Source organism: Halichoerus grypus, chromosome 14 (genome assembly GCF_964656455.1).
Source record: "Halichoerus grypus chromosome 14, mHalGry1.hap1.1, whole genome shotgun sequence".
NCBI classification, from domain to species: Eukaryota; Metazoa; Chordata; class Mammalia; order Carnivora; family Phocidae; genus Halichoerus; species Halichoerus grypus.
In genome coordinates, this window is record NC_135725.1 from 45968930 (window position 1) to 45993324 (window position 24395).

The window sequence follows — 24395 nt, forward strand, 5'->3', positions numbered from 1 at the left end:
ACATCATTAAGTTCAGAAATAATTGTCTTAGTTTTAAAAAGAAAATAAAAATTACTTAAATTCTCTCAAGTTTTAATTCATGCACAAATTATAATTTTGGCATATTTAGAAATTTAAGCAGCTTTGAAACCAATAGGGCATATTTCAAATATAAACACCAGTTGGAAAAGATACCATTAAAGGTAAACCAATAACCAAGCCACAGTTTAACCAAAATCATACACAAGCTTCAAGAGCCACTTAAATCTCACCTCTTCCTGTAGCCTCCCCAACTGTTCCCCCTGGAAACCACCTCCCACCCCCTTCACAAGTCTTAAGGGTGTGGTCTGCACCATTCAGAACCTTTGTCTTATAATGTAATTATTTTTATCCACTATATTATATACCAGTGGGTGACTCTTCACCTCAAGGGCATTTTTGCAATATCTGGAGACATATTTGTCTCAACTAACAAGTGTGTGTGGGGGGGCGCTATTGGTATCTAGGGGGCAGAAGTGAGGGATGCTGTTAAACCTCCTTCTGTGCCGAGCACAGTACCCTACAGCACAGAAGTATCCAGCCCAAAATGTCAATAGTGTCTGGGCTGAGAAGCCCTGGAGTATACCCTGCACACTGTACATCTGATAAGTGGTTAATTTCATACTGCATGTTGTTAATTACATATAACTCAGTCAGTTGTTTCTTTAGTAGCTAAAGGAGCTAATGCCAATCCAGACATGCCTCCTTCAGAATAAGCAAGGAGTTTAGGTAAGAGAATTTGGCTCAACGTTTTATTTTTACTCTATTTTGGCTTAGGATGAAATGTGTGCAAACTCTGTCAAATGTTTTGATAAAAGCTTTCAGATTTGGAGGCAAACAGTCTACAAAACTAGCTATCTTCCTAGGGCTTCATTTATACCTATTACAGCATTGTATTTTATTATCTTTTTACAACATTTTATATTACATGCACATTAATTTTTGTCATTTTAAGGGAAATATAGACAAGAAAATGAGATGGTGTCTGAAGATTATAGCATTAAAAATACACATGAAGGCCACTGTTCCTGTGGTATTTCAGGGGTGAGAGTTTGGGAAAACAGCTTATATGCACTCCTTCTCCATGTTCCAAAAGACACAGAACTGAATGGGTGTGGGTCCACAGTTCAGCATTAGATGAGGCATATCATTGAGAGTTTTTCCCCTACTCCCAGAATACCCAACAGTTGCTCACATTCCCCTCTGGGGCAGAGTTATGCCAGATTTGAAAGAAAAATCCAATTCTTGCTATGTGTGGGCCTTTTATATGTAGACTTACATGGTATCGGGAAGAAACTTATGCTTCAGGTCTGTATGGGCTTCTGTTCAGCAAGGCATATTTACAAACACTGTGATCTCTCTCTCTCTCTCTCTTTTTTTTTTTTTGGTTAAGCACGGTTTTATTTTATGTTTTATTTTATTATGTTATGTTAATCACCATACATTACATCATTAACACTGTGATCTCTTGATTCTTGAAGCAAACTCATCTCTAGGGAGGCCATATCCTCACCAAGGAAAGAAAGCAGAGTCAAGGCCTATGTGCCCTGATTAAGGTTTTGCCTCCAGCTTTATAGGACTTCAAAAACCAATCTCCCAGGAGTCACCTCTTGGCAAGACCTTCCATTATGCAGACAAGCATTTCACATTAAACATGGTGTAGGATTACACTTCCTTTCAACTGGCAGTACAATATTCTAATTGCCTGCAAGAAAATAAAACTTCAAGAGTGTCTTATGTCCAACCCAAAAGGTAAAAGGAGAGGGCAAAAATCTCGTTCCATAAACAATAGTACAATCTTCCTGTGTCATTAGTGCATTATTCTCACTTCCATTGTGTTTGTTTATCAGTCTTGTTTTGTTTGAATATGAAAGCAAATAAATGGCAGTGTGGTTATTGCTTCCAAACAACAATCAGAAGGCAGAGCGTTCCCCCCAAAACAGGAAGGTAGTTGGAAGAGAAGGCTGTGATCGGTGCTCTGAGACCTCAGCCACCTTCTCCAAACTGAACAGAGTGCGAAATGTGATTTTGCTCTCTTCAGAATGATTACTCAATTCCTGTTGGCTAATAAAACTAGTTAGCATTAAATATCCTCTAGTTGTCATGCAGATGACTCACTTAAAATCACTGGATAGCATTATTCACATATGGTTAACTTAGTGAAATTCATCTGCAGTTTACCAACTGTTCTATAGAATACTTTCTATCCTGTAGAATTGATCTGTTTACCCCAAGGCAAAGTCAACTGGATCTATAGAGCCTTTCTTTTCTTTTAAACCAAGGAAACTTTTGATTAACTTTAAAGTTAAAATGAATGCTCTGCATCCATTTGGATTTTTTCCTTCACATCAGAAAGACTGTATTGTATCTACTGATTGGCAGTCCAGGGCGGATCATCATCCTGCTGGATGCCTCCGTGAAGTCAATGCCAGACTTATTATTTGTACCCACTTCATTCAGGCATGGAAATAATTGGGGATGAAATTTTTTCACTACTAAAGAAGCAAAGATCATGTCATCTTCTTTGTAAGGAAAGTAAAAACAGCAATTCTCTATCTGTAAGCTTTACCATACCTGGTTCTTCTTATCAAGGAAATCTGCTGAGATTTTAATGCTATACCATCCTAACTTGAGTTGGCACAAATACTAGACATTTTTCTGTGGGTAGACTCAAAGAAGAGGGAGATCTTTATACAGTGACATTTTTTTTATCTCAAGAAACAAAAAAGAGGGGCGCCTGGGTGGCTCAGTGGTTAAGCGTCTGCCTTCGGCTCAGGTCATGATCCCAGGGTCCTGGGATGGAGCCCCGCATCGGGCTCCCTGCTCAGCGGGAAGCCTGCTTCTCCCTCTCCCACTCCCCCTGCTTGTGTTCCCTCTCTTGCTGTGTCTCTCTCTGTCAAATAAATAAATAAAATCTTAAAAAAAAACCAAACAAAAAAGAATGCTTCAGATACAATCCAGATTATGAGAAGTGGCCTTAAATAACTTGTATCACATGCTTAGCTCATAATCACATCTCTTTTTTGCATTAAGAATTTGACAATATAATTCCCCCTTCTTCCCTAATTATATTTTTTCCATAGCACCTTGCATCCTCCCCCACACTACATCATTTACTTATTTATTTGATATTATCTGCTCCCACCTCCCCCTTCAAGAAGGTCATCTCCAAGAGGGCAGGGATTTGGGCCAACTTCATTCCCTGCAGGTGCGCCTAAGCACTTAGAACAGTGGCTAGCCTGTGGTGGACACTTGTAACTATTTGCTGGATGAATGAATACCACATCTTTCATTCTTTGTCTATTTTTAAGGTCTTCAAATAATTTCACTGTAGACCCTTTTCTAGAAGAAATATTTTTTAAAAATTCATTTATCCTAAGTATTGAAAAAGATGACTCTATCCAAAAAACTACCCTATAAGAGTTTACCCTATCTCTCTCTAAGATCAGATCAGTTCTATATTTATTTGAAAACAGGGTCACTACTGAAACCAGAAATCATAAACTAAGATTATTCTCAATTCTTTCTCAGTGGGTAAACGGGTTGCTTCCATTCTCCACAGCACACCCACAGAAGTTCATAAAAGGGAAAGAAAGGTTAATCTTAAGGGCCTAAACGGCTCTGGGATGCCAACCTCATCAGGCCTTCTCAAGTGAAACAGACAAGGTCCCAAACAGTTCAACTGCTGGTCAGGTAAGGAAGTGGGGAGTTGGAGCGGGGTTAGGTGTCCTGGGTTTGGAACCTGTGCCTTTCTAAGTGCATCAGTCCCAGCTCAGGTCCAAAGAATACAGTCCCATTTGCTCTTTGGGTATTTAATGTTTTCTGAAAGGCAGATGGTCTCACTTGAGTTGATTGGTATGACTGGCATTTTTAATGAATTAGTGACAAAAAATAATTGACTCATTCCTAGCTGGATAATTTTAAAAATACCCCACTGAAAAGAATGATATCTCATAAATTCAGACAAATGGGCATTAAGAAGGCTAAGTTGGCTGTCCTTTTAATATACGGAGTATTAGCATTTTCCAGAGTGTCAGGTTGGTAATGCGGTTTCAGCTCAAAAGACTACACCTTTTATTCATTCTGCTTTGTTGTAATGAAAAAAGTCTTAAGTTGTCACATGTAATGATTATAGAAGGTTCTCAACTCTGGCCGGAAGAAAGGCTCAGAAAAGGCAGGCATAAAATTCAAAGGCTACATCATGCTTATGTCAAACAAAACAAAACAAAAACAGCTGTAACCCACATTTTACTTTAAAAGAAAGTTTAACTGAACAGACCTTTGATGTAGGAAACTGTGCATATTGGAAGGCTCCTAAGTAGAAGCCCAAAGAACTCTAGGCTAGCTGCTTTTATTCACTGACAAAATAAAGATGTCTTAGTCCATCTGGGCTGATATAACAAAATGCCATAGCCTGGGTGGCTTGTAATATAGAATTTATTTCTCACAGTTCCGGAAGCTGGAAGTCTGAGGTCAGAGTGCCAGCGTGATCAGGTGAGGGGTCCCCTTCAGGTCACAGATTTCTCCTTGTGGAAAGGGCTGGGGAACCTGTGTGTGGGGTCTCTTTTATAAGAGCACTAATTCCATTCATGAGGGTTCCGCCCTCATGGTTTAAATACGCCCAAAGGCGGCACTTCCTAATATCATCACGTTGGGCATTAGGATTTCAACATATGAATTTGGGGGAAACGTAAACGTTCAAATCATAGTAAAGGGCACATTCAATAGCAACAATTTGTTTTTATTTGTTTGAGCTGAGGTTTGAATGAAAAACCAAAGTGGTGTACCAAAAGGAGTGAATTTTGCCATATGTAAATTAAAAACAAATCAAAATCATTGCCTACCAAAAATAGAATGGTGAAGTACATGAATCTGGGAAAGGTTCTATTTGGCTTATTCATCTCTGGAACAACTGGAGTTGCCCATCATCTTGCCTTCCACATAGGAAACACTCAATAAATGCTTGTGGAATGAACTGGAAGAATGAAAAGGAGAAAGGAACTACCATTTCAATGAATGAATATCCGATCACCTCACTGGAGCCCACAGGTAAATTCAGTGGACTGTTGTTTTTGCTAACACATTCCAGAACAGCAGGGCTATCTCCCTCAGTTCCTTTAAGCCTCTGCTCAAATGTCACCAAAGGAGAGGGAGGCAATGCAGCGAGAACTATGGCATTATTTCATCACACTTGAGGTGGAATGTGTCTTTGGAAATGTTAAATGTGAAACTTTATCTTGAATTTGATTTGGCAATATCTGTCAATGTCTTGATTATGCATGCTTTTGACGCAGGGATTGCATTTATCCTACAGAGAAATTACATGATTTATCTGCCCATGTGTAGAAAAAGAGAAGTGCAAAGATGTTCAAAGAGAAGTAGGATTTTTGTGATTGTGGGAAACAATCTAAGTGTCCACCAATAGGGAAATAGTGAAGTGAATGATGATCCAACCTTACTATGGGATGCTAGGCCAGTGTTTCACAGAATGAGGCAAATCTGTGCAGCAACATGAGAATATATCTAACTTATATATTACATGAAAAAAACAAGTGCATAATACGATGTCCAAGAGTAATTTTTGTTTAAAAAAAACATACGTATACCTCAATATCATAAAAGCCATCTATGAAAAACCCACAGTGAATATCATTCTCAGTGGGGAAAAACTGAGAGCTTTCCCCCTAAGGTCAGGAACATGGCAGAGATGTCCACCATCACCACTGCTACTCAACATAGTACTAGACGTCCTAGCCACAGCAATCAGAAAACAAAAAGAAATAAAAGGCATCCAAATCAGCAAAGAAGTCAACTCTCACTCTTTGCAGATGATATGATACTTTATGTGGAAAACCCAAAAGACTCCACCCCAAAACTGCTAGAACTAATACAGGAATTCAGTAAAGCGGCAGGATATAAAATCAATGCACAGAAGTCAGTTGCATTTCTATACACCAACAACAAGACAGAAGAAAAAGAAATTAAGGAGTCGATATCATTTACAATTGCACCCAAAACCATAAGATACCTAGGAATAAATCTAACCAAAGAGGCAAAGAATCTGTACTCAGAAAACTAAAGAATACTCATGAAAGAAATTGGGGAAGACACAAAGAAATGGAAAAACGTTCCATGCTCATGGATTGGAAGAACAAATATTGTGAAAATGTCAATGCTACCTAGAGCAAACTACATATTCAATGCAATCCCTATCAAAATACCATCAACTTTTTCAACGAAATGGAACAAATAATCCTAAAATTTGTATGGAACCAGAAAAGACCCTGAATAGCCGTAGGAATGTTGAAAAACAAAAGCAAAGCTGGTGGCATCACAATTCCGGACTTCAAGCTCTATTACAAAGCTGTCATCATCAAGACAGTATGGTACTGGCACAAAAACAGACACATACATCAATGGAACAGAATAGAGAATGGAACAGAATAGAGAGCCCAGAAATGGACCCTCAACTAATCTTCAACAAAGCAGGAAAGAATGTCCAATGGAAAAAAGACAGTCTCTTCAACAAATGGTGTTGGGAAAACTGGACAGCCACGTGCAGAAGAATGAAACTGGACCATTTCCTTATACCACACACAAAAATAGACTCAAAATGGATGAAAGACCTAAATATGAGATAGGAATCCATCAAAATCCTAGAAGAGAACACAGGCAGCAACCTCTTTGACCTCAGCTGCAGCAACTTCTCCCTAGAAACATTGCCAAAGGCAAGGGAAGCAAGGGCAAAAATGAACTATTGGGACCTCATCAAGATAAAAACCTTTTGCACAGCAGAGGAAACAGTCAACAAAACCAAAAGACAACTGACAGAATGGGAGAAGATATTTTCAAATGACATATCAGATAAAGGGCTAGTATCCAAAATCTATAAAGAACTTATCAAACTCAATACCCAAAGAACAAATAATCCAATCAAGAAATGGGCAGAAGACATGAACAGACATTTCTGCAAAGAAGACATCCAAATGGCCAGCAGACACATGAAAAAGGGTTCAACGTCACTTGGCATCAGGGAAATCCAAATCAAAACCTCAATGAGATATCACCTCACACCAGTCAGAATGGCTAAAATTAACAAGTCAGGAAACGACAGATGTTGGCGAGGATGCGGAGAAAGAGGAACCCTCCTACACTGTTGGTGGAAAGGCAAGCTGGTGCAGCCACTCTGGAAAACAGTATGGAGGTTCCTCAAAAATTTGAAAATAGAGCTACCATATGACCCAGCAATTGCACTACCCCAAAGATACAAATGTAGTGATCCGAAGGGGTACATGCACCCCAATGTTTATAGCAGCAATGTCCACAATAGCCAAACTATGGAAAGAGCCAAGATGTCCATCAACAGACGAATGGATAAAGAAGAGGTGGTATATATATACACACACAAAGGAATATTATGCAGCCATCAAAAAACAAAATCTTGCCATTTGCAATGACGTAGATGGAACTAGAGGGTATTACGCTAAGCAATATAAGTCAATCAGAGAAAGACATGTATCATATGATCTCACTGATATGAGGAATTCTTAATCTCAGGAAACAAACTGAGGGTTGCTGGAGTGGTGGAGGTGGGAGGGATGGGGTGCCTGGGTGATAGACATTGGGGAGGGTATGTGTTATGGTGAGTGCTGTGAATTGTGCAAGACTGATGAATCACAGACCTGTACCCCTGAAACAATACATTATATGTTAAAAAAACAAAAAGAAGAAGAAGATAGTAGGACGGGAAAAATGAAGGGGGGGAAATCAGAGGGGGAGATGAACCATGAGAGAATATGGACTCTGAGAAACAAACTGAGGGTTTTAGAGGGGAGGGGGTGGGGGGATGGGTTAGCCCGGTGATGGGTATTAAGGAGGGCACGTATTGCATGGAGCACTGGGTGTTATATGCAAACAATGAATCATGGAACACTACATCAAAAACTAATGATGTAATGTATGGTGACTAACATAACATAATAAAATAAAATTTATAAAAATATGTATATTTACATAAGTTTTTATATATTTTCTATTGCTTGAATTGCTTAAAATATGCATATATTACTTTTGCATTAAAATGTCTAAACATCTAAAATATTTAATACATATCTTTTCTAAATATATATGACTGCATTTAAGTTCTTATTTAATAGTGTTTTCAACCATTCCTCTTCCTATCTACACTTAAATCCTATAGCTCTCAGGTTATTTTTTACCTTTGGTAGTAAAATTTTCTGACAATTAAAAAAAAAAAAAGAAGGTACTCATCTTTTAAGCACTTGACCATACTTAAAACTGCACACTTTTCATTCCATTTTGCTTCATAATCTATTTGTTCAAAAGCTAAGTGACACTGATTTGTCTTGAGGTACATCTTTTAAAACAAGCCAGCACAAAACAAACTAGCTTGTGCATAAGATGACCGATAAATCAAGTTTAGCTATTCTTGTCATTTATATTTTGTCTCGATATTGAGCCAGTGAATAAAGTTTAGGAAATGGTCTAGGGGAGCCTTGGTGGCTCAGTTGGTTAAGCGTCTGCCTATGGCTCAGGTCATGATCCCAGGGTCCTGGGATTGAACCCTACGTTAGGCTCCTTGCTCAATGGGAAGCCTCCTTCTCCTTCTCCCTCTCCTGCTCCCCCTGCTTGTACTCTCTCCCTCTCTCTGTCAAATAAATAAAATGTTTTTTTTTTTGAAAGGAAGTGGTCTAGCTGGGGGAAAAGATGTGGATTTTAGAATCAAGTCCTAGTTTGACCCCTGTCTCTGCCATGAAGATGACTTACTATAAAATGTGTTTCTTGTGAGAATAATATACATAGTGCTATGGACAGAATGTTGGTGTCCTCTCACCCCCAATTCATTTGTTGAAGATCTAAACCCCAATGTGTCTGGACTTGGAAGACAGGGCCTATAAGGAAGTAATTAAGGTTAAATGAACTCATAAGTGTGGGGCTCTCATCTGATAGAATTAGATGCCTTTATTTACCCCAAAGATACAAATGTAGTGATTCGAAGGGGCACGTGCACCCCAATGTTTATAGCAACAATGTCCACAATAGCCAAACTATGGAAAGAGTCTAGATGTCCATCAATAGATGAATGGATAAAGAAGATGTGGTATATATATATACAATGGAATATTATGCAGCCATCAAAAAATGAAATCTTGCCATTTGCAATGATGTGGATGGAACTAGAGGGTAGTATGCTAAGCGAAATAAGTCAATCAGAGAAAGACAAGTATCATATGATCTCACTGATAGGAGGGATTTGAGAAACAAGACAGAGGATCATAGGGGAAGGGAGGGAAAAATGAAACAAGACAAAACCAGACAGGGAGACAAACCATAAGAGACTCTTATTCTCAGGAAACAAACTGAGGGTTGCTGGAGTGGAGGGGGGTGGGAGGGATGGGGTGGCTGGGTGATGGACACTGGGGAGGATATGTGCTATGGTGAGCGCTGTGAATTGTGTAAGACTGATGAATCACAGACCTGTATCCCCGAAACAAATAATACATTATATGTTAATAAAAAAATAATTAGATGCCTTTATAAAAAGAGATATCAGAGAGCTCACTTTCCCTCTCTTTCTGCCACATGAGGACACAGCAAGAAAGTTGTAGTCTGTGAGCCAGGAAAAAGTCCTCTCCAGACAGTCAATTGGCTAGAATCTTGCTCTTGGACTTCTACCCTCCAGAACTTTGAGAAAATAAATTTCTGTTGTCACAGCCCCCAAGTCTGTGGTCTTTTGTTACAGCAGCTCGAACTGACTAATACACAGAGCCTGGGTAAAACATCAAATGCAGTACCAAGTATGGAGCTGACATTGAATAAATGGTGACTACAGGCAGTTCTCACTTTGCACGGGAACCTGTTAGTGGAAGCTCATGCACACTGGCACTGTGTCTTCGCTCTGCATGGCAGCCGCCCCCAAAATGTGAAAAGTAAGGACTGCCTGGATACTTATATTTATTATGATAATCATTTATTGCACTTACATTTCTGTGTATTTTAGATATATTTATAAAAACATACACATTGTTAATAATAGAACCGTTATACACAATAATAATGATGCCAATAAATCATCAAAGAGACATTGATTATAGTCATCAGTCCATTCAAATGAAACCGCTTTTGGCTTTGATATAAGTGGATGCCATGATCCCTAACCACTGTGGATATTCAAGGTGAGGAGCTAAAGGATTAAAAATTCATCCCTTTGCTGAAGTGATGATCTTAGTATTTTATACCTCTTGCCATGAAGAGAATGGAGTATTATAGAGAAGAAAACTGATTGTCACCTTGACATTGAGTGATGACTTACAAAGAAGACAGAAGTTCTGAATGGGGTGTAATCCCTGTACACAGCTGGCAACCTAAGCTAAACCAGAGATTCGTTTGCCCTGATGGTACCATTGCTTATGGAGAGAAAGAAGAGCAGTTCCAACATCCATAACTTAATATTTAGGGGAATTAAATGATTATGTAAATTGTCACCAACACAGACAGTTTCTAAAGGTGCACAGTGTCATCAAATTGAGCTGGATATGAACCCCAGCTTTGCAACCTACTCCCTGTGAGTCAATTTCTTTAACCACTTGAGCATTATCTTCTTGGTCTGTGAAATGGGTGTAACAACATGTACTTTGCAGGGCTGTAAGGACTGGAGGATGTGGCGGAAAAGGGCTGAGATAATGTTGGCATATTGTAGGGACTCTAAAGCAATACCTCTTGCCATGTTTTTTTGGATCTCCAATACAAAACCTTAAAGAGTTGCTTGCAGGGTTAAGAAAAATCATGAAGACTTGGATGTATCTAAAAAGGGGCAGGTGCAGAGACACCTGTCTAGTTACACTAAGCCCAGGGCCTGATCCCCAGTGGGTACCTAGTTATGTCTGCCACCCAAACAAACATTCCAGGTAGTTTAGCTCCACTGGCTGGCATGGAAGAGGCAGAGGTTGGGGGGATAATCTCCACATAGTTCAATTGGCTTCCAGAAAAAAACCAACAGCAAAAAAACCCTGATTAGTGGCTTGGACTGACAGGGCACTGCAAGACCAGCACTTGTGGAAATACTAGAAACACTGGCTGTGTAATGGCATGAGCACATCCATTCATATGAGTTCTTCAAGACTGGTGGTCTGTCAAGTGTTCCAGCAATGTCGAGTCCGCCTCAGGATGAGATCCTAATATCACACCTGAGAACTACCTCTCCTCCACGGCCGTGCCGGTTCTTTCTCTGCAGGTACCCTGCCTGCAAATGCCAACTGCATTCCACATGCAGAACCCAGGGCTGACCGTGAAATGGAGGGCCTGGCTGCTAGGATCACTCTCTATTACAGGCCCAGCTGCCTTCCCCTCTGCCTGTCAGGCTGGAGAAAAGGCTGAGAGCTGAAAATGTGAAAATAAGATAGCCCCAACTATTTAAAAAAATGCTGATTTTTTTTTTTTTTTACATTAGCCATTCTGTGAGTACAACCTAGGAATTAGCCCATAACTTTTTTTTTTTTTAATTGAAGAAATGGGCAAAAGCCAGAGGCAAGTATCCTTCACACCACGTCAGGCCCAACTGCTTACAAGGGAAGAAAATGGTGACCATAAAACCACATAAGGATAGAACATTTCAGAAGTCTTCACATGTGACTGGTGAATAAAAATATAAAAACAAAAAAGGCTAATATGGGTCCAAGCTAACGCTTGGTATCTAAGCTGCTCTATGGATGGGACCCTGGTCCAAGTTTCCAGGCCTGATGGCCTTTGGTTCTTGAGTCTCAGCAATGAGGAAAACAGGGCACTGTACCTCCAGGGGGCTCTGGATTTAGAATTTTCTTGGATCAGTTCTCAGTACCTTTAGGTGTGAATACTCTTTTGCATCATGTTTCAACATAGCTGGCCTAAGGGTATCAGGATCAAAGCTCTTGATTTCCTTCAGCCCAAGAACACCTCACCAGCAGAACAATCTGTTTCTTTTTTTTTTTAATTAGGTTTTCTTTTTTTTTTTTTTTAAGATTTTATTTATTTATTTGACAGAGAGATAGAGAGCACAAGTAGGCAGAGCAGGCAGAGGGAGGGGAGAAGCAGGCTTTCCCGCTGAGCAGGGAGCCCGACGCGGGGCTCGATCCCAGGACTCTGGGATCATGACCTGAGCCGAAGGCAGCCACTTAACCAACTGAGCCACTGAGCCACTGAGCCACTCGGGCGCCCCCAGAACAATCTGTTTCTTTCTGTTACATTGTTCTCTTTAGCCAGGCCTTGTTTCCCAGGATGATCTATGAAGGGATTTTGTAGAGAATGCTGCTTACCACACACAGCATGGAGTCTAGCACAGTACTCAGCCCCTAGCTTGGTGCCCAGATTTGAACAGGTGTTCAGGAAATGTTGAATGAATGGAAAACATGAAAAGAGGAAATATGCCCATTGTTTTATTTCTGGAGTGATCCTAGTATCCCACCCAAGTTTTCCTGATATAAAATCTCTGACTTGTGGTTTGCAGCAGTTCTCCAATGCCCAATGGGCCTCTGCTTTCTTCATTGCTGAGAGTTAGCGGCTGTGGTCTCTGCTGGGAACCTCTGACTTACACTGGTGAGTCAACATACATTTATTGGACCAAGTCCTGGTGAAGAAGACAGACAGCCCCTGCCTTTATGAAGTTTACATTCTAATGAGAAAGACAGAAAACAGACAAATACTTCATTTCATGTGGTAAGTCCATGACGAAACACAAAAAAACAAAGGAATGCAGAAGAAAGGCATGAGGTGAGGTTGTTTGAATTAGGATGACGCAGGCAAGGCTCTCTGAGGAAGCGACATTTGAGCAATGATGGACAAAAATGGACAGAGCAGTTTGAGCCAGGCAAACACATCTTTAGAAATAAAATACTTGACAACAGTAACACAGAAAGTGGGAGGGGATTAAATGGAACTAACATATCCTAAGATTCTTAATACACGTTGTCCAGAAAGTGGTAAAAGTACTTATTTATATTGGGCTTCAGTAAGTTAAGCCTGTGTGATGTAATTACAGTTTTAATAAAATAATAAAACAGAGGAAGTTAACAAAATGTAATAATAATAATCTAGAAAGCAGCAAAATAACAAGAGAAAAAGAGAACTGAGAATGTTGGTAAGACATAAAGAAAATAAATAAGATGATGGATTTAAGCCCAAATATATCCGTAATTACAGCAAGTATGAATTGACTAAACACTCTAATTAGGAGACAAAGATTGTAAACAAATGATTGCAAATAAAATCGCAAGGCATGTAGCTTACAAGAGACACACTTTGAATATATGGGTATGGAAAGATTGGAAGTAAAGAGTAAAAAATTCCAGACAGAAATTAACCAAAAAAGGCTCATATGGCTATATTAAAATGAGACAAAACAGGCTTTAAAGCCAGAAGAGTTACAAGAAATCAAGAGGGCCATTTCAGAAGAATAAACAGGTTACCTCAATGTAATTATATAAGAATGTGCAATTTATGTGTCTAATAACATAGCTTCAAAATATACAAAGCAAAATTAATAGAAAAATAGACAAATCTACAAACATAGTGAGAAATCTCAATGTACTTCTCCCTGAAACTGATAGAAAGAGCAGACCAAAAAAAAAAAAATCGATATTGAACTAACTGAACATTTGAAGATTGTGATAAACAAGGATGCTGACTACCTCTTCCTCTATACAGCACTGAACCCAAAGTCCTAGCCAGACTCACCCAAGGTCATTTGCAAGGACAAGGGTAAGAGGACAAATGGAGGCCACATTCTATCCTCCAACCTTGAGAAGTTTACCTTTATGAGGACAAAATAAAAAAGTAGAAAACTAATATTTTTATAAGACTTAAAATTGACAAAGTATCAAAGATGATTAAATTTAATTATTATGGTACATATCTGATTGTCTTGTTGATGGACTGGCCATGTTTGCATAAGTCATACAAGGAATGCATGAATAATTCATCAATTATTACATATTTATTCCATAAGATTATTTTTATAACTTTATGTTGGAAATTTCTCATGTTGTTATGGGTTAAGATTTTCATAGAATAGGTAACATTGAAAGTAATGATTTAAAGGATTAAAAAATATGATTGCATTCAAAGTATATAAATTTTAATATGTTTTTATAATAAAGAAAATGTAAAATATCAAAAGTTTTTTAATTTCAAAAATGCCACTTTTCTCCTAAAATCCTCAAAATTATATATTAAAACTAAAGGCAGGATGCAAACAAATTAGTGAGTCTCAAAATTTTTAAATCAAATTTAAAGAAACTTGATATTTTATGTTTTTGAAAATTTAATAAATTTGATTAAATATTGTTATAAATTTAAAACATTTTCAATTCTAGCATTCAATGTTCTTCTATATGCCAATGAAAAGAATCAGTATGAAGCATCACATACATTAGATCTAGAGTTAAATACAGATTTCAGAGTAACATAAGTTGTTTTCTTCTGGAAAAATGCTCCTCAACTGGGATGTACAACGACTGCAAAAATGTTGATTTATGCAAACCTGTCAATCCCCGGGACCACAAATAAGAGCATAAAGAGAACACAGAAGCCAAAACTAGTGGGAAACAATGCTTCATTATTCAAGGAATTTATGCATTCACGCCAGCTAGGAGGAGAGATGTGTCAGGTTAATTAATCCGCCTTTTACATTAAGTGCTTCTGCCACTCCAACCTCCCCTCACTGCAAAGCAAAGCAGTGTTTGTCCCTACTATCAACACAAGACAACTCACAAATCATCGTGGAATCTGGACACCATCACCTTTGTTTCAAAGACAATGCAAGAGATGCGGAGACCCACTTTTGGGGGGCGTTGGATGGTGTTAGGGTTAAAGTGGATATTTAGGGTAACATCCCATGTGAAAGAGGAGCCCATGTCTTTTTAAAATAAATGTATTATGTTCAATGTGTATTTGTGATATGCTGGTCTAAAAGTGGTATTGGTCCTAACAGTGCAATAAACCAAAAAAAAAAAAAAAAAAAAGTATAAAGATTAGAAAGGAAGAAATAAAGTGTTAGCATTATTTACAGACAACATGATTGTATACACAGAAAAAAAATCAAATTATTTTCACATAAACTATTTGAATTTTGAATAACTGAATTTAGCAGACTAATTAGATTTCCATATACAAGCAAAACACAGAAAATAAAAAATGTAAAAAATTAACCATTTAAAATAGCATAAACCTATGAAGATCATACATCTAGGAATAAATCCAATGAAATAAATATATGCAAAGCCTCTACAAAAAAAGCCCCCAACATTACTTAGAGAAATTTAAAAAGTCTAAATCAATGTAAACTTACAATATGATTATGGGTAAAAGATTCCATTTTGCAAATAAGTCATTTCTATTCAGGTTAAGTTACAGATTGAATACAATTCTAGTCAAAATTCATTCAGGTGGTTTAGAAATTGATAGGCCAATTTAAAATTTACATAGAAATTAAAAAAAAAAGGCAAGAATAGCCATGAAAGTTCTGAAGAAGAACAAACTTCAAGAATGTACACCATTAGATGTCTCAATCCTTATTACAATCAAAATTACATGGTATCCACACAAGGATATACAAATAGAGAAACCATAAACAGACTCATACTTATACCATCACTTGATTTATGACAGGTAAAACTGCAGTGCAGTGAGGAAATAATAATCTTTTTAAGAAATGGTGCAGGTCAATTGTATATCCATATGAGGGGGAAAAAAAAAAGACCTTGTTCTGTATCTTACATCATGAACAAATTTCAATTGCAGGTGGATTATAGACCTAAATGCGAAAGGTTGGGGGAAAAAAAAGCTTCTAGAATATAACACAAGAGAATATCTCTATCACACTGGAATAGGTAAAAGCTTCCTAAACAAGAACACGATAAGCACTAACTATAAAGAAAAAGTCTGATAAATTGGACTACAACAAAATTAAGAACTTTTATTATCAAAGACACCATTAAGAGAATGAAAAGGTGAGCTAGAGCAGGAGAAGATACATGCAATGTTTATGTCCAACAAAGACTCAGATACAGAATATAGGAAGAGCTCCTACAAATCAGTAAGAAAAAAATAGATGACCCAGTAAAAGCATGTAAAATACTTGAACAGACTCCTTATAAAATATATCCAAAGAACCAAGCATTAGAAAATGTGCTCATCATGGAAACACAACTTAAAATTATAATGAGATACCATGACACACCTATCAGAATGTTTAAAATGAAAAAATACAGACAATGCCAAGTGTTGACAAGGATATGGAGCAACACGAACTAGTGGGAGGTAAATTGGTGTAACCACTTTGAAAACTGTTAGACAGGATTTATTGAAGTTGGACATGTGCATATTCTAAGATCCCACAATTCCTTTCTTGACCTATACCCAATGGGAATGCATAAAGATTGTTCGTAGCAACATTTTTGTAATAGCCAAAAGCTGGAAACAATTGTATATCAATGGCAGAATGAACGAATAAATTGTGGTATTACCCTACAGTGAATTAGCTCAGGACAATGAACATAAATGAACTATGGCTACATGCAACAACATATTTACATTGCACTAACAACATTGAACAAAAGAAGCCAAACTCAAAAATGTACATACTATATAAGTCCATATATTCAAAATTCAAAACAGGTGATAGTAGTCATTCTTTAGGGAAATATTGGGGAGAGGACCTGGAAAAGAACTATACAGGGGCTCTGAGTGGTTTGGAACATTCTTTTTCCTGATCTAGGTGGGGTTTACATGAGCATGTTTAATTTGTGGAAAGTCAGGAAGCTGTAACTAAACATATTGAATTGTTTAGGAATAAAATTACATAGTTCAATGCGAAGCTGGAGGAATAGAAAGGCAGTGTGGGGGGATAAATAAAACATGAGTAGCCAAATGCTTATGATTGTTATAGTTGGGTGCTGGGTACATTGGGGGTTCATTGTATTATTCTTTGTACTTAGGTACATTTGAAATTTTCCACAGTAAAAATAAATTATTTGCAGAGACCTACAACAGCCTCATGATGGTTTACTGTCCTCTATGACTGAATCCCAGTTTTACTGGCTTTATTTGAAGGTTAATAAGCACTGTTAAAGCTGACTGTCATTTGAGGACAATCATTAAGATGATGCTACATTTTGTATGCCTTTCCTGCCATCCCAAGGGCTGCCTGACTCTTCCTAAGAGCTAATAGGTTTGGCTTCTTCTGCCGCCATCCACTAGCCTTCTTGTCTGAAAACTTTTGTGCCAGTGATGAAATTAGATCCTCTTAGGATCCAAACCCACCCTTATATATCCTGGCTTTCTGAAACTGGGGATGCCGCCCTGCCAACTAGGTTTCTGATTTGCCAGCTGACCCTGTGGTTCTCTGGAAAGGGGAGCTAGAGGGAGACCGGAAGTGTGTAGGAGGAAGAAGGGACTTGCTCCTTCCTTTGTACTTCCCGCGCCTTCCAGTCTGTTTCCTGATTCTTTGAGTTTCACCCCAGGGGTGGCAGTACTTTCCCTTGGCAGCAGCTAAAGCCAGCATGCTGTTTCTTGTAGAATCGGGCTCATAGCCCTCTGCTCAAAGACCGGGGCATCAGTGAGCAGCCTCCTCCTCCAGGTTTCTAAGTTTTAAAAACTCTAGCCTCTTCCCTGTTTCTCCATTTCAGCTGCTTCCTGCATTTCTACCTCCCCGGTACCTTACGGTTCTCTTACACTTTAGGTAACTTTATAGGGAGATAACCATTCTTTAGGTTAAGCTCATCCTGTTCAAGTAACAAGTGAGATTCCTGCCTCCTCACTGGATCCCCACTGATACAACCTTCAAAAATTATAATCTGGGCTTGACCTAAAGCTATGGATTATTTTCTCTTACTGAGCACACGTTTGTGTAAAGTATCAAACGCCTCTTCTTCCCACCCCAGGTAAACAGACAAGAACAATTTCAACTATTTGAATATTCAGCTATCTCCATTCTTATTTTTTTTTAAAGGACCATTAAACAAGTTTTGGCTTAACAATGCTGTGATTAGCATGGTGTCTACTGGAATAATTTTGGACGAATTGTATCTGAGCTATCAGCCACACATCTCTCACGTGTTTACATTATGTCTCTTGGAGGCTCCCATTATGAATGAAATTGATATGGCAATACTGCAATTCAGAGGCAAAAGAGCCAAATTCCATCTCAGAAGCAATCACCATCAAGGCACTGATGCCGTAAACATGTGAGAGCTACAAGGTAGGTGCTTATTTTAAAGCAGATGAGAGAGGGACACCTGGGTGGCTCAGTCTGTTAAGCATCTGCCTTCAGCTCAGGTCATGATCTTGGGATCCCGGGATCGAGTCCTGCATCAGGCTCCCTGATCAGCGGGGAGCCTGCTTCTCCCTCTCCCTCTGCTGCTCCCCCTTCTTGTGCTCTCTCACTTTCTGACAAATTAAATAAATAAAATATTTAAAAAAAATAAATAAAAGCAGATGAGAGGAAAGTTGCATGTTATATGAATGGGTATCACCAAAACCAGAGAACAACTGATTGCAAATGTAGTCAAAACAAGCTGTGGGAAGATGGACAGGTATTATCTTAAGGAAAACAAGCCAGTAACACTAATGAATTCACCTGGACTAGACTAGCTAAAAATAAAAGACAAGAAACTGGCGGCTCGTCTATTTCCTATTAGCCTTTGTTCTTTGTTGCCCATCTTTTCAGAAGGCGTGAAAGCAGGAAATAAAGCCCTCAATAGTATAGAAGTTATAGAGCCTTCTTAAATCAAGAGATTGATATTCCCCTAAGTTAGGAAATTTTCTGTTTTCCATTTTTGTTAGACCGCCTTGTAGTTGTAGCCAATCAATATTTGTGTGTAAAGCAATCTCCTCTGAGCAAATTTCTGAGACATATCCTGAACACAGCCATCGTTGGTGTTCTATTTAATAATCTTCAATATTTGTATATAACAAGAGCCATCCCCAAAGAGCATTTTCATTAGCATGACTGCATTGAATTCTAACAATTGTCTTACGGAGTAGAGCTGGTATTATCATTCTTCTCTCTGTGCTCCATCCCCTATATCCAGTCTAAAAATTTTTTTTAAGTACAGGGAGGTTTGAAACTTTCCTTAATTCAAATGTAGGACAAGTGGCTAAAGAGGGGCTAGATCCTGCTCTATGATTTGTAGCCTGGTCCTCCTTTTCTAAAAGCACTCTGACCAGTATTAGAACATGTCTCCTTTCAAGAATAAGGCAAACTAAGAACTGACCTGTGAAAGGAATCAAAGACCTTAACCTCTCACCCCTTTCGACACACGTACCTATCCTTAGGACTATCCCCTAACAGGACACTGAGTCAGTTGGTGTCTATGGACTACAAATGTACTCCTAATGGTGAGAAAGCAGCCCTCCCTTTGGAATGGATGACAGCTTCATGGCACCGTATTGTGGCGTTTGGAGGGAAACTACTGGGACCCTTTATCAACAGATGGCAATCCCAATGGGACATGGGAATTTTTTTTTTAGTGTTTTTTTTATGTTATGTTAATCACCATACATTACATCATTAGTTTTTGATGTAGTGTTCCATGATTCATTGTTTGCGTATAACACCCAGTGCTCCATTCAATACATGCCCTCTTTAATACCCATCACCAGGCTAACCCATCCCCCCACCCCCAAGGACATGGGAATTTCTAATTAAAACCAGAGAACTCTTTTGTGTTTCGATGAAAGACTTAAACAATTTTAAAATGTCTTTGAATTTTTCATAAGTCTGAGAAAAACCTGTTATTTTGAAAAGTAGGGAAATTCAGTGTTTAACATCTCTTACAAAATCGCAGTATGTAAAAATTCAAAATTCAAAATCAGTATTGGCCCAAGAAGGCCATTAGAGCTGAGCTGGATAATTATGTCTGAGGTTATGTCACAGGGGTCAATCAGTTTTTCACTTCTGTTCATGAGAAGCTGATCATACACTGATTTGTAATTCTCCTTATAAATTATACAGAATTTTAATCAGCTGCTTTTTAGGGAAACAGTATTTGAAACACAGGTGACACTGATTTTCTACATTTTTTAAACAATGATCACTTACTGTACTATAAGTACAACGTGGAAGAATGAAGCGTTTTCCTTCAGTGACATTTCTCGGACTTTGCCATTGTCCCAGAGCAGACGACAGAGGGTGGGTGTCGGTGGGCGCTGGGCAGAGGCCTGTGGCCCAAAGTGGTTGCTGTAAATTACAGTCTAATTTCTTGGAAATCTGTGTTATATCCAACAAAGATAGAGAGATTTTGCATTCCACAATCTGTTCTTGTTTGCATAATATAAAAATGTTCTAAATTACTTACTAGGTAAATTATTTAAGTGCTGCCCCCTTCTAAAATATCTAGCAGTAAAATTATCTCCGATTCTAGGGCTCTGTTTATCCCGAGGCATGCTACTGCCTTTCCGGATTCAAAAAGCATGGAGATTTAGATGCAGTTCCTGGTGTTCTAGAAACTGCACAGGGCACACAGGCCAACGGCATGAATGGACTGATGTTTTAGTGAGGTTGCGGGTGAGGAGGATGCTTCTTATTAACTCACCTCTAAACTGGAGAGTTGTGCTTATTTGATTAGTCAGTGGTTTAAAATGAAAAATGGCTTCACCCCATTCAGTACTGGATCCTCTGTCCTGGGTCCTTCACCTTCACCGCCATGCTGCACAGTGTTGCTGGAGGAGAAGATCCACAGTCTATTTCATTTCAAATGGGCTTGCAGAGCTGCTCTGTGCTGTTTTATTACCCCGTGTCCACTCTCTGGCACATTCTGCAGCCAAACCTCTTCTTTCCCCAAGGACAACAAGCCCCTCCCTCAGATTCAGAAGAGGATCTTGTCTATGTCACTGCGAAGGCCAAGACCATGGTCTTCAATTCAAAAGAACACTTCCTTGCTAAGAGAGTAGATCCTAAGAGTTCTCATCACAAGAATTGTTTTTCTTTGCTTTTTATTGTATCTCCAGGAAATGACGGATGTTAACCTGTTGGAGTCAGTTCACAATATATGTAAATCAAACCATCATGCTGTCCACGTAAACTTATACAGGGATGTATGTCAACTATTTCTAAATAAAACTGGAAAACAAATGCCACTTCCTTCACTTCCATCTTTTCTCTTTTCTTCCTTTCCACTTTGGGGAGACAGATGTTCTCATTCCTTCCCCAAACCAACTCTCCCCCTTGTGTCCTTGATACCATCTCCTTCTTCCTCTGACTAGTATTCCTGGTACAGCTGGGTTAGAGTTTTGTTGTCGTCCTGGAGGTTGCCTCAAGCTTCCAGAAACTTCCTTGAGGCTAGTTCTCCTGCCAGGTGATTCTGTCCTTGGAAAGGTATGGGCTGGTGCCCTCAATTTCCGCTTGAGCCACATTGTCTCTTAGCAAGGATATAAGCATGTTCAGGAACCTTCTGGATTATGTCCTTCAAAGCACATGGGTGGTCAAGTCACCCATTGATACCTGGCTAAACAAGCAAGTTCTGGAGGTCAGATATCTAAAATGGGTTTGCAGAACTGCATTCCTTCCGGAGCCTGGAGGGGAGAACTCATTTCCTTACCTTTTCTGGCTTCTAAAGGCTACCCATGTTCATTGGCTCCTGGTTCTAGGCTCCTCCTACCTCTGCTTCCATCTTTGTAACTCCTCCTAGTGTGCATTTTCTTTGTGTCTTTTTTTTTTTCTTTTTTAAATGCATGAGTGCACACGTGGGCGAGTGCAATCCTCTTTTCAACTACACGATATCGTCGGGAGATAAGCAGCTCCCTTGTTTTCAGAGCCTATGGCAACCTTCTAGTAAGCTCATCAGTGAAACATTCAAATATTTTATTTAGTTTCTGTGCATCAAAGTCAGAAGTCACCCCGAAAGTAGAAGCAAAATCTAAATGGAATGAAATCAGCAGTGCTGATTTTTCTAGCAGCCATGACAGACAGGGGAAATTGCTAATCCTGATATGAAAATATTCAATATCTCTATGCTATTAGAGGAGTGCCCGAGGCCACTCCAACTGCAGATAGTGTGCGTAGGCTTACTGTGACTAAGGGTAATAGAATTCAATAATAAAAAAACTTCCATTACCATAACAGTCTAGTGTCAATAAAATTGATACTGCTTCTGCAATCAGCCAAAAATTATGAAATACACCCAAGGGCATGCAATGGGAAGCTTTTAATTTTTGAATGACCCAGAGAATTATTTTTCCCTGATTCTGGTATTATTCTCAAAATAGTACTCCCTAACTTATTTCTTTAACTCGTATATTTAAAAAATGAAGGCCAAAAAGCCTACAGAGGATCCATGGGGAGGCTAAGCTAAGTGCTATTTCTGACAAGGAAGATTTATTTTGTGCACTTGAAGATATGTATTTTTAGTCACACTTGCTTATGTTGTTGGTGTATGTGACCACTATAAGAACATTCCCAAAGGTGTTCTGAGTGCCTTTTGGGGATTCATATAAAACTTCCTAACTGCTGCATCTTTGCTGTGGAATGGAATTCCAACGTGAAGTCAGCAGTTACTTCATAGCAATACTTATGGGGGAAAAAAAGCCAACTCCAAGAACAATCCCATTTGTCGTGTGTCTGTGTGCGCCCGTGCTGTGCTGACCCTCTCCAGATCGCTGTGATAGAATCTCTTCTTAAAATTATGAAATATTTTAAACATTCAAAAAGGTACAGAGAAGATACTAATCACCTGTGAATCCACTGCCTGACTTACTCAGATTTTAACATATTGCCCTATTGACACTTCCTGGAAAGAAGGTATGACAGATCAAGTTGAAGCTCTCTGTCCTCCCTTCCTGTCCCATTCCTCCTCTCCTTTTTCTAACCCCGATTTGCTATTTATCATTCCCATGCACTTTTTATACCTTTACTTTCTCTCTCTTATATACATATATGCATATGTATGTATCTCGAAAACATTTCTGTAACTGGTTTCATAATATACATAAGCAACTTGCTTTTTTTGCCCCACATTATATAACTTGATACACATATCCTTAACCTCAATTTCTGTAGCTGTCAAACAGGGACAATAAGCCTACCTACAAGAAGACTACATGAGTCTGGTAAAGTGATTAGCATGGTGTCCAGCCTGTAATAGGCAACTGACAGAAGTTAATTACAAAATTTTTATTATTATCTGACATACCAAGCAGTCTTTCCTGAGATCAGCCAGAGCAATTCTTCTTGCCTTATCTGGAAATTAACTTTTACTATGAACGTCCTCCATACACTCACATGACCTAAGAACAGATCAGATGGAGGGAGCACTGTAGACTGCTGGAACTCACTCACGACTGCACAGACACACCCCACACGCACAAGGACTATGCGCAGGGACCGACTGCGACTGCCCTGCTTTAAGCCATTTCACCCACACAACTCCGTGCATTTCGCAGGTGAGGAAACAGAGGCACACGGAGGCTAATAAATTGATGGGGATCACAAAGGTAGGAAATGTGCCACTGCAGGATGCTAAATGCAAGCCTGTGCTCAGGGCTGACGCCTGGCTCCATCTCGACCTCTCAGCCCATCCAGATTTCTCTGTTTTCTGGTTTTGCAAAAGGTGCACGTTCACAAAAGAGATCTGCAACAGCAAACGGCGTACGAGCCTCCCGGGGGATTTGCTGAATTATTTACGAAAAACAAATACCCAAAGCCATTAGCATTTGACGGGGGCTCACACTCAGCTGAACTGAGGCAGATATAAATATGTTGTGCAGGAGAGCAGATCTGAGGTTTCGGTTCCCTGGCTCCCACCAGTACTCATAAACAAGCAGGCACAATTCCCCCTTTACCATGAGACACTGGTTTCTTTGTGCTCAACAAAGTAACAAAACATTATTCTCTTCCCTCTGAAATTACACCAAGGAATGACACAGGAATTTTTAAGACTGGCCTTCTAGGGCGCCTGGGTGGCTCAGTTGGTTGGGCGACTGCCTTCGGCTCAGGTCATGATCCTGGAGTCCCGGGATCGAGTCCCGCATCGGGCTCCCTGCTCAGCAGGGAGTCTGCTTCTCCCTCTGACCCTCCTCCCTCTCGTGCTCTCTCTCATTCTCTCCCTCGCAAATAAAAAAAAATTAAAAAAAAAAAAAAAAGACTGGCCTTCTACTGATGTGGCGGGGTACATGGCAGAAAAAAAAAAATTACTCAGGCACTTTCTGAGCATGTTCAATCCAATGTGTAGTCACCGCTAAACAGTAAGGATTTGGTAGGATGGTGGCCAGATGTGGCAGGTTGGTGGCCAGATGTGGCAGGTCGATGTCAAGCGTGCGGCAACATTGGTCAGCCCCTTTACTATTTACAATTTACAGTTGTTTCTGTTGTTCCTTTTTTGTTTTGGGTT

General features: G+C 39.2%; 1 protein-coding gene across 2 annotated transcripts in view; it reads right to left on the bottom strand.

The window, feature by feature from the left end:
• SLC24A2 (solute carrier family 24 member 2) overlaps positions 1-24395 on the bottom strand; it is a 249579-nt gene that overhangs the window by 188204 nt on the left and 36980 nt on the right. The window lies entirely within an intron of this gene.